The sequence below is a fragment of the Pan paniscus genome, chromosome 18 (assembly GCF_029289425.2).
Source record: "Pan paniscus chromosome 18, NHGRI_mPanPan1-v2.0_pri, whole genome shotgun sequence".
Taxonomy (NCBI): Eukaryota; Metazoa; Chordata; class Mammalia; order Primates; family Hominidae; genus Pan; species Pan paniscus.
The window spans coordinates 60631161-60644434 of record NC_073267.2 but is presented as its reverse complement, the minus strand read 5'-3'; positions in this window follow the sequence as shown (position 1 = coordinate 60644434).

Here is a 13274-nt window from a genome sequence, read left to right as displayed (position 1 = left end):
TTTAGCTTGTATCAGGGCCACCCGGATGCAACCTTGAGGAGACAAACCACAGTGGGGTCTTTCAGGGAAGTCACAAAAGAACAGTGACTACAGGATCGCCCAGCAAGAAGTGCATGAGCATGGCCACATGGGTGCAAAAATGTCCATTTCTGAGTATTTAAGCAGAGATTCAAACTCTTGAGGTAGGAGAAAAAGTACCAAATAGAAAGCAAAGTTGCTCTAATATACATATTTCAATATGGAAAAGAGAGTAACGTAGTAAAAAGAGGTGGGAAAAAAATAAGCAATTCAATCAGAAAACCACAGTTTGCAAAATAACTTTTGGCAGTAGCTACAGTATGTCTTCTTCTATGTCTTTCCTGCCTGGCCCCACTAAAGGCTTACATCAAATAATAATAATAATAATAATTATTATTATTATTATTATTATTATTATTATTATTTTGGCCAGGCATGGTGACTCAAGCCTGTAATTCCAGCACTTTGGGAGGCTGAGGTGGATGGATCACCTGAGGTCAGGAGTTTGAGACCAGCCTGGTCGACATGGTGAAATCCCGTCTCTATTAAAAATACAAAAAAATTAGCCAAGCATGGTGATGGGCACCTGTAATCCCAGCTACTTGGGAGGCTGAGGCACAAGAATCGCTTAAACCCGGGAGGCGGAGGTTGCAGTGAACTGAGATTGCATCACTGCGCTCCAGCCTGGGTGATAGAAAGAGACTCTGTCTCAAAAAAATTACTATTATTTTTTAAGAAAACAAGTACTTTAATTATTTTTTTTAATTCACAGAACCCATCGCCATAGTTTTACACAACCATTTAATAAGGTGTCCAGAGTGTTAGATTTCACTGATATAGAAAGTTTTAACTCAGTATTCGGGAAAAAAACATGTCTGGAACCACCAGGCTCATCTTCCCCTTGCTGCGGTGGCTTAAGCTCAGCCCCAAATTCTGCTTATGGAAACTGCTCTGCTCTTCTCCCTAATTCCTTTCCGCCTCAACACCACCACCCCATCCACCTATGGGAGTCCAAACCAGTGGGCGTCTGACCTTGCTCTGTGGGGCTGAGGCGTAGATGGGCAAGGTCCAATATGCCTGGTGTGGATCTACAAAAGAAGAGGGGAAAATCTAGGCTGGAAAAAAAACATTGAGGTAATTACTTGCATTGTTTCTCCCCGCTCCCCCACCCACCCCACCTACATTTTTATTCTTCTAGAGCTTCGAGACTTCTCCCCTTTAATCTAAAGCAAGTAAGAAAATGTCTAATGAAAATGATTCCCCTGTTGGGGGCTATGCAGATAGCCCTTTCTCCCAACCAACAGGCTGAATGTTCAAGAAAAATTTATTCCACTTAACGCAACTAAATTTCCCTTCAATTTCAAGAAAAACTGATTAAAATGAAACACACATTCGAGTCTTTTATAAAGTTTCACATTTGTATTTTTGAATGCCATATAAGAATGGGCATGAAGTAGGTCTGAAATGGAAGAAAGTAGAGAAACCCAGCTCTGACACTTGCAAATAAAAATAACCGGCAGCACTGGCCAAGCAGGAAGCATGCTTCTTAGCAGACACCATTGGATACTTTTTCTTTTAATCAAAGTGGAAAAAGCACATGCCACTTCTTCTTTTTTCTTTTTTAAGAGACGATATCTCATTCTGTCATCCAGGCTGGTGTGCAGTGGCGCTATCATAGCTCACTGCAGCCTCCAATTCCTGGGCTCAAGCAATCCTCCCATCTCAGACCACTTCTTTTTTGAACCATCCTTTCTCTAATGATATCTTATCAAACTAGGAAAATAAGTTACTAAACATAAATTTGCAATGAGTTTAGAAAGGGGGAGAAAACTGACCTTCTTACACATTTTAAGAGCTCAGAGTCTTGAGGGTAAACTTATGTTGTGGTATCTGGCTTCATTGTTTCCAAATTAAACTCTCCAACAGTTTTAGACAGTTTACAACAAAAACACAAAACAAAAAGATAAGAATAAAAGGAAGCTCCCTGCTACACTCTGCCCAAGGTCAGGATGTCAATTTGAAGTAACAAAAAAAGAGAAACAAAGTAGAAATCACATCCTCCTTAAAAAAAAAAAAAAAAAAAAATGGAGGCTGGGCTCAGTGATGAGAAAGAAACCCAAACCCCGCCCTGTGCAGTGGAGCCTGCCCGCTGTCCAGCACAAGGTGAAGGGCTTAGGAGCATCTGCCCACCTGTGGGCAGAGCAAACTGTGCCCAAACCCAGGAAGAACTTTCTCACCGAGGGTACCTCACTGACCCGGCTGAGTGGGCACACCGAAGAATCTTCTTTCTGCTTCCAGGCAAGAGGGAGATTTTTCCAGGCAAGAGGGAGCTTTGTGGTTGTTGCTGGCAGGAGAAAGGAGGCAGACAGATAGGATGTGGGGGAGCAGGCACAGACGGAGAAGTCCTGGCTGGTCCAGTAACAGGACCTGGCCTCTGTCTCCCACCCTGGGCCTCCCAGGAACATGGGAAGCTATGTGATTCCCCAGCCAAGGGCCAGGAGGCTAGGCTCCTTGTAAAGTGTGCCACCCAGGGCTAGACAAGGAGAGTGTGCATACTTCAAGGCAGAGGGCAGGAGGCAAAGGGCATGTGTGAGAAAGCTGCCCCAGGAGAACCCCTCCCAGGCAGGATACATTGTCTCATCTTGTCCTCACCAACTTCTCCCCATGGGCTATCAGAGAGGCTAAGAGTCAAGGGACCTGATCTAACCTAGGCTGGTCATTGCTATAGTGAGCCTGGGATGCCTTGAGAGTTATCCTGCCAGGGCCTCAGTTTCCTCACAGGGGAAAGGCAGTGCTGATGGACTACCTGGGCACCTGGGAGGCTCAGCCACCTGCAAGTTCTGTGACTGTGACAGGGAGGGACACCTCCTGGCCAGCAGCTCTATACTACGAAGGAGGTAGAAATCCTTCCTGTGAATACTACTGAGATTAGACTGCCTAACTGAGATAATGCTGATTAAACACACACACACACACACACACACACACACACACAGTCTAGTGGCTAGTGACCCGGCACACAATAAAGTCCAAAGGTAACACAAGTTTGTTTGCATATATGCTCATTTTCCAAAACACTACCCTTCAAAAACAGGGACTCACCATATCTGAGTGTCACAAAAGCCTTCCTCCTCTGATGGTCTCTCTGATACCTTCAGGAGAAAAGTCAACCCCACCCATGTTCAATGACCTCCATCAATGCCTGTTCCTGTGCTTGTGAAGTCTCCCAGATCAAATCAGGGGGAAGGAAAGCCAATAAAACAAGCACCAGATGTAATAATCCCCTCTAGGGGTGAGACCTCAAAATGGCAAGTGTTGGAGGATCAGAGAAAAGAAAATTTTAAAAGATGGCTTTTGAAAGCAATAAGGTTATATGGGAGGCCAGGTTATGTCTGGAAAATCTCTGTACCTTCCTCTCAATTTTGCTGTGAACCTAAAACTGCTCTCAAAAGTCAAGTCTTTTTTAGAAAAAAACAGTAAGTGGTAACTTGATAGAGCTCATGAATAGCCAGTGGGTTTGTGGGGCTTGGCCTTTACGTCCAGGTGACAGCCTCATAACGGGTTCCAAGAGTACTCTATCCAAAACCACAGGAGCATGGGGCACCGTGGCTCACCCCTGTAATCGCTGTGCTTTGGGAGGGAGGCCAAGGTGGGAAGATCTCTTGAGCCCAGGAGTTTGAAACCAGACTGGGCAACATATTGGGATCCTATCTCTAAAATTTTTTTTTAAATAAAGAAAGAAAATAGCCAGACCTGGTGGTGTGTGCCTGTAATCCCAGCTACTCACTCATCAAAGCAGGGGGATCCCTTATTCCCTGGGGGTTCCAGGTTGCAGTGAGCCGTGATCGTGCCATTGCACTCCAGCCTGTGTGACAGAGTGAGACCCTATCTCTAAAAAACATATTTTAAAAATAAAAAAAAAGAAACCCTGAAGGAGCAGTGGGCCTGAAAAGCAGCATTCAATCCAGGGATGATGAAGGCACTGGTAATGTTGAAATACTATTTCTAGCCTAACAGACTACACTCAATATAAAAAGTAGATATCATTCTAATTTCTGAACATAACTAAGTTAATAGATTAGACATTGTAAGCAGACATGAGAACATTTATTCCTTGCATCCAAGAGTTAAAGGACTGATGTGGGCAAGGACTTGGGGAATGTAAAGAGCTAATAGATGTCTGGCTCTTACTCCCTCTGTCTTGTCCAGGAAGGCAGACCTACCCTGAGGGGACAGGACAGGAGGGCTGAGCACAGCACACACTTCTGTTCTCTTTTCATGCTTGCACACTTTTTCTGCATCTGTTCAGTGTGTGTGTGTGTGTCTTGTTCTCGCTGTTTCTTCTCTCTGGCATTGTCCCACCCCCTCCTCTGTTTCCCTCTGTCCCCATGACTCCCCACCCCACACAGACACCATTCTTGATAATTATAGTTTATTGATTCTCCTGGTGTTAGCTGCCCCCGGCATCGTCTTCCTCATGTTAGCTGGGGCACCTTCCCAACTCCATCACAGCCTGCGTTTCTCAGGAGGCAAAGCACTCCCAGCGCTAATCCGGAGAGAGCTGCTGCCTGGACCAAGGCCCCTGGAGTCCCTCTGGGAGGTAAGCCTGAGCCCCTGCCCCCAACCAGGACCCCAGCTCTCCACCCCCTGGAAGCTGAGGCTGAGCCCAGAGGGCAACTGAAATAATAGTCATAGCAGTAAACATGTATTGTCACTTACCACATGCCAGGCAAGTTCACAGGCACAGTCTGCACATCCTCCCAAATCCCTGGGGGAAGGGGCTACTACTCATCACTGTAAATGAGAATAAGGGAGGTACAGGGCTCCCCGGAAGTCACACAGCTGCTTCGTGCTGCAGCTGGGATCTGGCCCCCAAGCTTGCACACACACATCTCCAACTGTCTCCTGAAAGAAGCAAGACCACTGAGGTGAGGGCCAAGCAGATGGCACGGGGTGAAGGAAAAATGCCCAAGATGCTGACTTTTTAAAAATGCATTCTGAGATGAGCGTGACTGGCAGATTCTCCGCCCATTGCCACCCAGAAAGAGAGGGTCCCCGGCCAGCTTGAACCAGTGCCCCAGCTGTGGAAGGAGACAACCTGGCTCCCGAGCTGTTTACTTCTCAGCCATAAACAGGAAGGCCATAAAAGGGGCCCCTTTTGGTCAACCACTCAGGGGCTTCTCTCTCCTCCTCCTCTTCCTTTTCCTCCTCCCAAGTACGTGTCCCTAGGCAGAGAGAGTGTTTCCTTGAGGCTGCTACCTCCCAAGTGTCATTGTCTCTTTGCCTTAAAGAACCTCCTTTGAGCTGGAAATTCCAACTGTTGAAGTCACTACTGAGTTGAAGAAAAGGTAGATGCTTGTGCCCAGCCTAGAGAGCTCAAGGACTTGTGGGGTACAGTGCCAGGCATGCAATAACCTCTCTGATCTCCACTGGCCACTTTGAAAACTAATGAATAAATAGAAATGGCTCCTTTTCTGAAAAGAGAAAACTGCAATTCTAAAAGAAACCTGGAGAGGAAGTGACCAAGATATTCAGAGGTGAGAACCCCCCAAAGGAAAGTAGACAGCACGTCTCAAATAATGTTCTCTATCACATTCTTTCCCAAAAGCTTCTGCAAAAAAAAACAAAAGGTAGAGAGAGGGATTCCACAACAAAGCAGGGTTGCCCTCTTAGAGACACATGCAGCGCGTGTGGCTTTTTAAAGGTTCTGAGAAGTTCTGCAGCAAAGGACCTTGTTTCATTGCATAATGTGTTTTCCAAATGTTTTTGCCCACAAGATTCTATTTCCACAAATGGTTCATTTATTCTTATGACATTTCAAGTCCCCTTTGATGGCTTTGAGAACCTCTGGGTTAATGCATGAGGTCAGGTGTGCTGAACGTTCACTGGTCTCATCTCACCTTGACTTTCCTTTTCAGTCTTCATGTTAGGGACTCTTAGACGTAAGCTTTACTGTTTACTGTCTCCACTCCCCAAGAATGAGCTGAGCCCCACAAGACAGCTGAAGAGATGAGGCAGATGGAAATACCTGGGCCTCTTCAGGGAGTTATCAGGGAATTGCTTTCTTTGGATCCAGGGAGATCTCCTGTTTTCAGGAAGTCTTGTTCAGTTACAGCCTCTTCTCTCTTTGGCTCAATGACATTCAGCTAGATCCTGCTCAATCCCACAGGGCATGGTGATATGAAAGCTTCTAGAAATGCATCATGTGAAACTATTAGTGTTTCCTTGAGGAGTATTTGTGTGTGAGTATGACAGCCTCATGCAAAAATTTGGATAACCCTAGTAAAACATTTTTTGTTGAGACAGGGTCTTGTTCTGTTGACCAGGCTGGAGTTCAGTGGCTCATTCACAGTTTACTGCAGCCTCAACCTCCCAGCTCAAGCAATCCTCTCACCTCAGCCTCTCAAGTAGCTGGACTACAGGTTCCCACCACTATGCCTGGCTAATTTTTAAAAATTTTTTTATAGAGAAGGGGTTTCACCATGTTGTCTAGGCTGGTCTCGAACCCCTGGGCTCAAGTGATCTGCTCACCTCAGCCTCCCAATGTGCCACAGGTATGAGCCACTGTGCCTGGCCACAAAACATTTTTGATGTGACTGAGTCCTTGAAAATCTGTGTGACTATTCTCTTTCCATCCCCAGCCCGGGAACACCTCCGACCCCTATCATCTTACTTCAGGGAATCTCTCTGGGCACTGGACATCTTACCACAGTCCTACCTCCCCACCAAAGCCTTCTCAGACTACCATGGCTATGTCACTAGCACATATCTGTTACTGGCTTGAATTTTTTTGTGCTTTGTTTTGTTTTTAATGAAAACTTGAATGTTGTAAGGTCTCAAACTGATGAACCAAGCCTAGCTTACTGATGTCTTAGCTTCATGGTGTTTAAAAAAAGAAAAAGAAAATATTTCTATCGGTTGGTTTTACATTAAAACGCTGGATTTATGGCCTCTGCTTTAAAAAAAAAATCAGAGGATCTGGCAAAGAAGGCCTACATTCCTCTTTTACAACCATCAGCAGGAAGTCAGAAGCAGTCTTCAGATGAAACAAATACCTTCAGTTTGCTGGTCCCCACCATTCCCTAATGTCACTTAGAAACAAAGACACTGAGCCATTTATTCCAGTTTTACCATTAACTAGCTGGGTGATCTCAGGCAAGTAACTAAATCTCTCTATGTCTCAATTTTCTCCTCTGGAAAATGGAAACAATAATAAGACCCTGCCTATATCAGTTAGGTTAAGCGAGGTTCACTGTGGTTAAAAAAAAAAATCTCCAAAATCTTAGTGAATTACCATGACGAAAGTTTATTTCTTACACTCCATATCTCATGCCAGTTGACACAGGGCAGGGTTAAGAGAGAGGTTGCTCTAGATATCATAGACTCAGAGTTCCAGGGCAAAGGAGGTTCCATCTTGGCACACTTTTCCGTGGTCAATCCAGGGACCATGGGAGTCAGGGTTAGGAAACAAAGTGGAGAATCACTCACTAAGTCTTAAGACTTCCACCCAGAAGTGGCACACATCAATTTCATTCACATCCCATTGGCCAAAGTAAGTTACATGCTCTTGCCTAACTTCACAAGGGGCAGGGAGCATTAACGTGCAACTAACAGACTTACTGTAATGCTTCCAAGCTCTTCTCTTTCATGGGACCCTGTGCCTAATTTATATTTGTAAGTTGGTATTCCTTTCTTTCAAGAGGTCCCCACAAATTGGATAAGCTTTAAGCTCGGCAAAACCTGGATCCACTTCTGGACAGAAACATTTGTTAAGAACCCTAATGATTTCCCGACTACCTCATGAGCTTGCTGTGAGAATGGAGTTAAAACGTAGCACTTTCAAGACAGCATCAAGCACTGGGTCTCTATTCTATGGGTATTGACTTCTATTATTATTAGGACAATAGTAACACTTCACAGTTCTGACTCTCATACTGGACACAAAACACACACACACACACACATACACACACACACACACAATTTGCTCAGTAATGAACACTGGCTCATCAGGAAGCCATCACTAACCACCACAGAGAATTGTCATATGTTAGGGGATCCTTGACTGTGACCTTGAGGAAGTCCTGTTCCTTTTCTGGGCTTCAGTCTCCACTTCTGTCCGTGGGGGTTAGTGGGGAGTGGTCCCAGATGACTTGTGCTGCTCCATGACACTGAGTGAGGGGCCCCTTAAGGGCTACGGGTACAGGTAGGAATGCTAGTTGTGGCGAAGAAAGCTAGAGCTGATTAATTATGCAGGCAGCCCCACCTCTGCAAACCACCCATCTGGGAGGTCAGCCTGCAAACATTGTTTCTCTTGATATTACAGGCCTGCGTGTCTTCGCCCTTAGTTGTCCATATAAAGCATCCCAGCAGCCCACTTCCGGTGGCCTCATAAGACCCTGCCCCCACACATTGTCACTGGCTCACAGCTGTAGGTCCTTTTTCTAACAGCTTTTCTGCTCAGACACAAGAGATGAAAGAAAGGACCTCTCTGATGAAGCAGTTGAACCCGCTGCTTGATGTGTTCTTCCCTGAATTATTTTTTTCATCCTCCTTTGCAAGCTCCCAATTGCAGTCTCTCCAAATGCCTCTTCCTATTTGAATGCAAAAGACAGTAAAGGAAACACGCCCCCACCCCATCCTAACTCACACACAAAAAAGCCCATTCAAGTCCTCTTCCCCCATTTCCTGGATGAGTGTCCTGGGCAAGTAACTTAATCTCTCTGAGTCTATATCATCACCTGTAAAAAGAGAGACACCTGCCCTCACCATATATGAGTGTTACATTGGAAACACCTTGTGAATGTAAAAGGGTAGAGAAGAGTGCACCACTTCTGTTTTGATTTCTCTGAATCAGTATGTAGTAGTTTTCTGTTGTTGCGAAATGAATTACCACAAATTTCGCAGCTTAAAACAACATCCATTTAATATCCCACAATTCTATAGGTCAGAAGTCCAGGCAGTCTCACCTGGATTCTGCTCAGAGTCCACAAGGCCAACATCAAAGTGTCAGCCAACTGGGTTCTTATCTGGGGGATTTGGGAAATATTCTGCTTCCAATTTTTTACAGTTGTTGACAGAATCCTGTTCCTTGTGGCTTCAGGTCTGACGTCCACATTTTGTCACTGTCAGCTGGGGGTTGGGGTTGGTCTCGGCCTCTCCAGGCTGCCCATATTCCTTCTCATGGGGTTCCCTCCACCTTCAAAGCCACAGAAGGAACATCAAATCCTCACCTTTTCAATTAAGAGGTCACCTGATTGGGTCAGGTTCACCCAGATACTCTCCACATTTTAAAGTCGATTTACTTAGGGCTTTATTTGCATCTGCAAAATTCCCTCTCAGCAGCATTTGTGTTAATGTTCAATTGAGTCAACAGAAGAGGAGAATCTTGGGGGAAACAAGGGCATTTTTAGAATTCTGCCTACCGTAACACAGCAATTCTCAAACTGCCTTCCACAAACGTAAGATGATGATAGCTGTTCTGTGAAGAAAGCAGTTCATAGCCAAACTATTTGAAGAAACACCGGGGGAAACAGAGTGAAACCAGTTTCGTTTGCTAGTTTTTCAGTTCAGGACATAGGAGAGTCATTAATATGCCATTGTATCTGGTGATTCAAGGCATGCAGTATTTCCCAAATTTATTAAGCCGTAGTATTCTTTTCTGCCAGAATATCTGCTATTCTTTATAACCCGGTTTGGGATACAATCATGCAGATTTAAAAAGGAATTTGTATAGGCAAAGACAGGATGATAAACAGGAAATTCCTTATATCTTTACACATCTGTGTTTAGAAAATTGTGACCTGATGGTAGGCTCATTATCTGTAGGCGCCCTCCGAGGCATAGTCCTGGATACCAGTTTCTGGAAGGAGTTAATTATCCATGGCCCTCCAAGGGGCCCCTCCGCTCCACTTCCTCCAAGGGCTAGGTCCATGGTGTTGTGCCACTAGCAAGAGGCCTTCTTCGGGTGCCATAACTGAATGATGCTCACTGTCTTGAAGGCATTTCCCTGCCCCATGACTCAGTTTGCCTGGGATGAGTCTGAAAGGCCAGAGTGAGGTCCATAGAAGAGAAGGAGGGAGGAGGGGTTTGGGCACAGCATTCTGCTGAAACCAGGCACCTATCTGTTCATTGTCCTTCCAGGCTGAGCTTCTCTGACCAAACCCTAAAGCAGAGAGAAAAGCCTCTTCTTGGAAGGTATGCTTCTAGCAAGCAGCCCTTTCCTCTGCTGCCTCTTCTCCCCTCCCCGGGACAGGCCTGGCACCACTTTTACCAACTGTGCCAGGGATATCTCACAGGCCAGACCTGTGGCCACTGTATGATTTAACCCTGTGCCTTTGGGATAGAAAATCAGTGCAGGTTTTATCATCTCTCCCCTGAAATCAACTCCAAAATAATTTTAGCCTTCAATCCATTCATCTGCCACTCTATGCTTGATTTCAAATTGTGGTTTGTTTTCTCTGTAAGAATCCCCTGGCCATCTTTTGGGTAAACAGCAAGTACGTTCTGGGCACTCTAATAAATTGCAACTTCAGACAGAAGCTTGCTCTTGCTGGAGGCAAGTGATTAAACATTTTAATAGCACAGCAAACTTATCAACGGGCATATCAAGAAAGAGAAAAGGAGGTGATTTTATTCTCCCAGCTTGTATTTCAGAGTATTTTACTACTGGGGTCAAATGTCTCTCAAAGATTTTTGAGGCCCAAATTTGACTTTGAAGAACCTCAAATGGTTTCTAGAATGCACACTGCATCATGCTCTATAAACAGCCCAGGATTTTCCCTGCACACGCCTAACTATCCAATTCAATATCACCATGGCACCTAAAAGGTTTTTAATATAGATATTAAATATATCTACATCATCGCTTCAGTGAGAGCCTGAGCTGTGCTTTTTCCTCTGGGGTCTTCCAAGCTATTTGCTGCTGACATACACTATTAAAAATAAACCTACCCTGAGGAACTAGTCATTTTACATGGCATTAGGACTAATGTTATCATTTAAGTAGCTGCAGAGATTTGCCAACTACAGAGGCCTCAGATAACGAAGGAAACATGATCATGTGAGATAATCTTCTGTGCAGAAATGACTTTCATCATCTGTAATATGTAGTTTAGATGTTTATTTAAGATTTATACTATTGAACAAATATTGATGCCTTCAACAGAATAAAAAACATCAATGCTAGAGTTAGGTAAAAGATCGGATCCACTTCCAGTGCTTCAGACTTGGCTGGGTATAAAACAATATCCTTGAAATCTGTGTAGTGCAGAGGGGAAGTAAGAAGGAGATTCATTTCCATTCTACCACCTTCTACTTGGTAACATGCCAGGCCCCGGCATGTACAAATTTATAGCATCTACACAATAATTTTATAAAGGAGGCAATATTTTTATCCTCATTTTACAGATGAGGAAGCTGAAGGTTAGCACATTTTCTTAAACTGACGTTTGAATAAGCTCACTGCTAAGATACGGCAATATTGAGAATTGAACATGGCTCTGACTGCAAAGTCTGTACACACTCTACAAATATTGTCCTTTTCCACCATTTGCAAAAGGACCAAGATTCTGACTGCTTTTTCCACTCCACCCACAGGGGAGAAAATTGACAATGTAATTGACCATCTATTCATCCATGGATGCAGATGATTTCATTTATTCATCCATCAATCAATACATATTTCTTGAGCATGTAATGCACCAGGCACTGTGTCAAGCACACAGCATACAGAATGGGAACAGGCATAGGCCCCAATCCCAACAGCAGAGATAGATGTGCACATGCAGGCTTTCCTAGTTTGGTGAAGTTGGATGCCCTTGTTCAATGGCTGCACAGCTCGATAAAGGCAGTGCCCAGGTCGTTTGCCTGCATAGTTTTGCAGCCCTTTTGATAGACCAGATGGGAGTGATGACTTCCTTAACCCCTATCAGACACAGAGCATCGCCTCAGCCTCCCAAAATGCTGGGATTACAGGCATGAGCTACCGTGCCCAGCTGAGATGCTCTTCAATCTTATCAGACTTGGCAGTCCCCAAAAATGCAGACATCATTACTCCACATGCAAAACTAGCTTCTGTTTAATGGCATGTTGTTGTTTACTGTTACACAGCACTATGACATCCATCCATTATTAGCCCACTTAACAAATGAAGAAACTGAGGCTCAGAACGGTGAAGTGATTTATCCGTGGGCAGGTAGATGGAGTCATGCAGTGGAGTGAGAACCCTGGGCCTGATGTTTGACTCTCTTCACCTGCCCATGTACCTATCACAAAGGAAAACATCATCTGAGAGCTTACATATTGCAGGCCGTTTGAGGTGGGTGCTGTTATTGTGCCCATTTAGGGTGAAGAACACAACACACAGAGAGGTAAGTCACTTGCCTAAGTGCACACCACAAGGAAGAGGCAGAAACAGAATTTCAGCCTGAGCCTTCTGACTCCAGACAAGAAGGTTTGGGGTGGTTCTCATCCTTATGGGGTGGTTCTTTTTGCAAAGGCAACTTGGGCTTGGTAATGATGCACTGGGTCCTCTCCAATCCTGATGCTGTCATTGAGGGGATCAAACCCTCATTAAAGGAAAAACACTGAAGAGGCCCTCTCTATTGTCCATCTTTCCCCCACTGGCTTCTCAGATGCTAGGATCCCTGCAGCCTCATAAGACCTGAAGCTCTTGAAAGAGCCTCTTCAGAAAACTATGGGGATCTATTGTTATATTAGAAAATAAAAATAGGCAATCCCAACACATTGAGAGGCTGAGGTGCGAGGATTGCTTGAGGCCAGGGGTTCAAGACCAGCCTGGGCAACATGGCAAGACCTTGTCTCTACAGAAAATTTAAAGATTAGCTGGGCATGGTAGTGCAGGCCTGTAGTCCCAGCTACTCAGGAGACTGAGGTGGGAGGATCACTTGAACCCAGGAGTTTGAGCCTGCAGTGAACCATGATTGTGCCACTGCACTCCAGTCTGGGCAACAGAGTGAGACTCTATCTATAACAAAATAAAAATAAAAATAAAAATAACTTGCATAAGGGTTCCAGCATGGTGGAGAAAAGAAGATGAAGGGAGGGCACCAGGGCTGGTACTGGGGAAGGCCTGGTGGTGATGGTGTTAGCGTCTGGTTAAGCTGCATAGTTGGTCTGATGGGATTTGGCAAACTCCAGCCGTGTCTCATTTCTAGTCATTTTTACCTGCTGCATTTGCATATACATATGATATCTGTTATCCTAATTATATCTATTTTCCCAGGTACAGACAG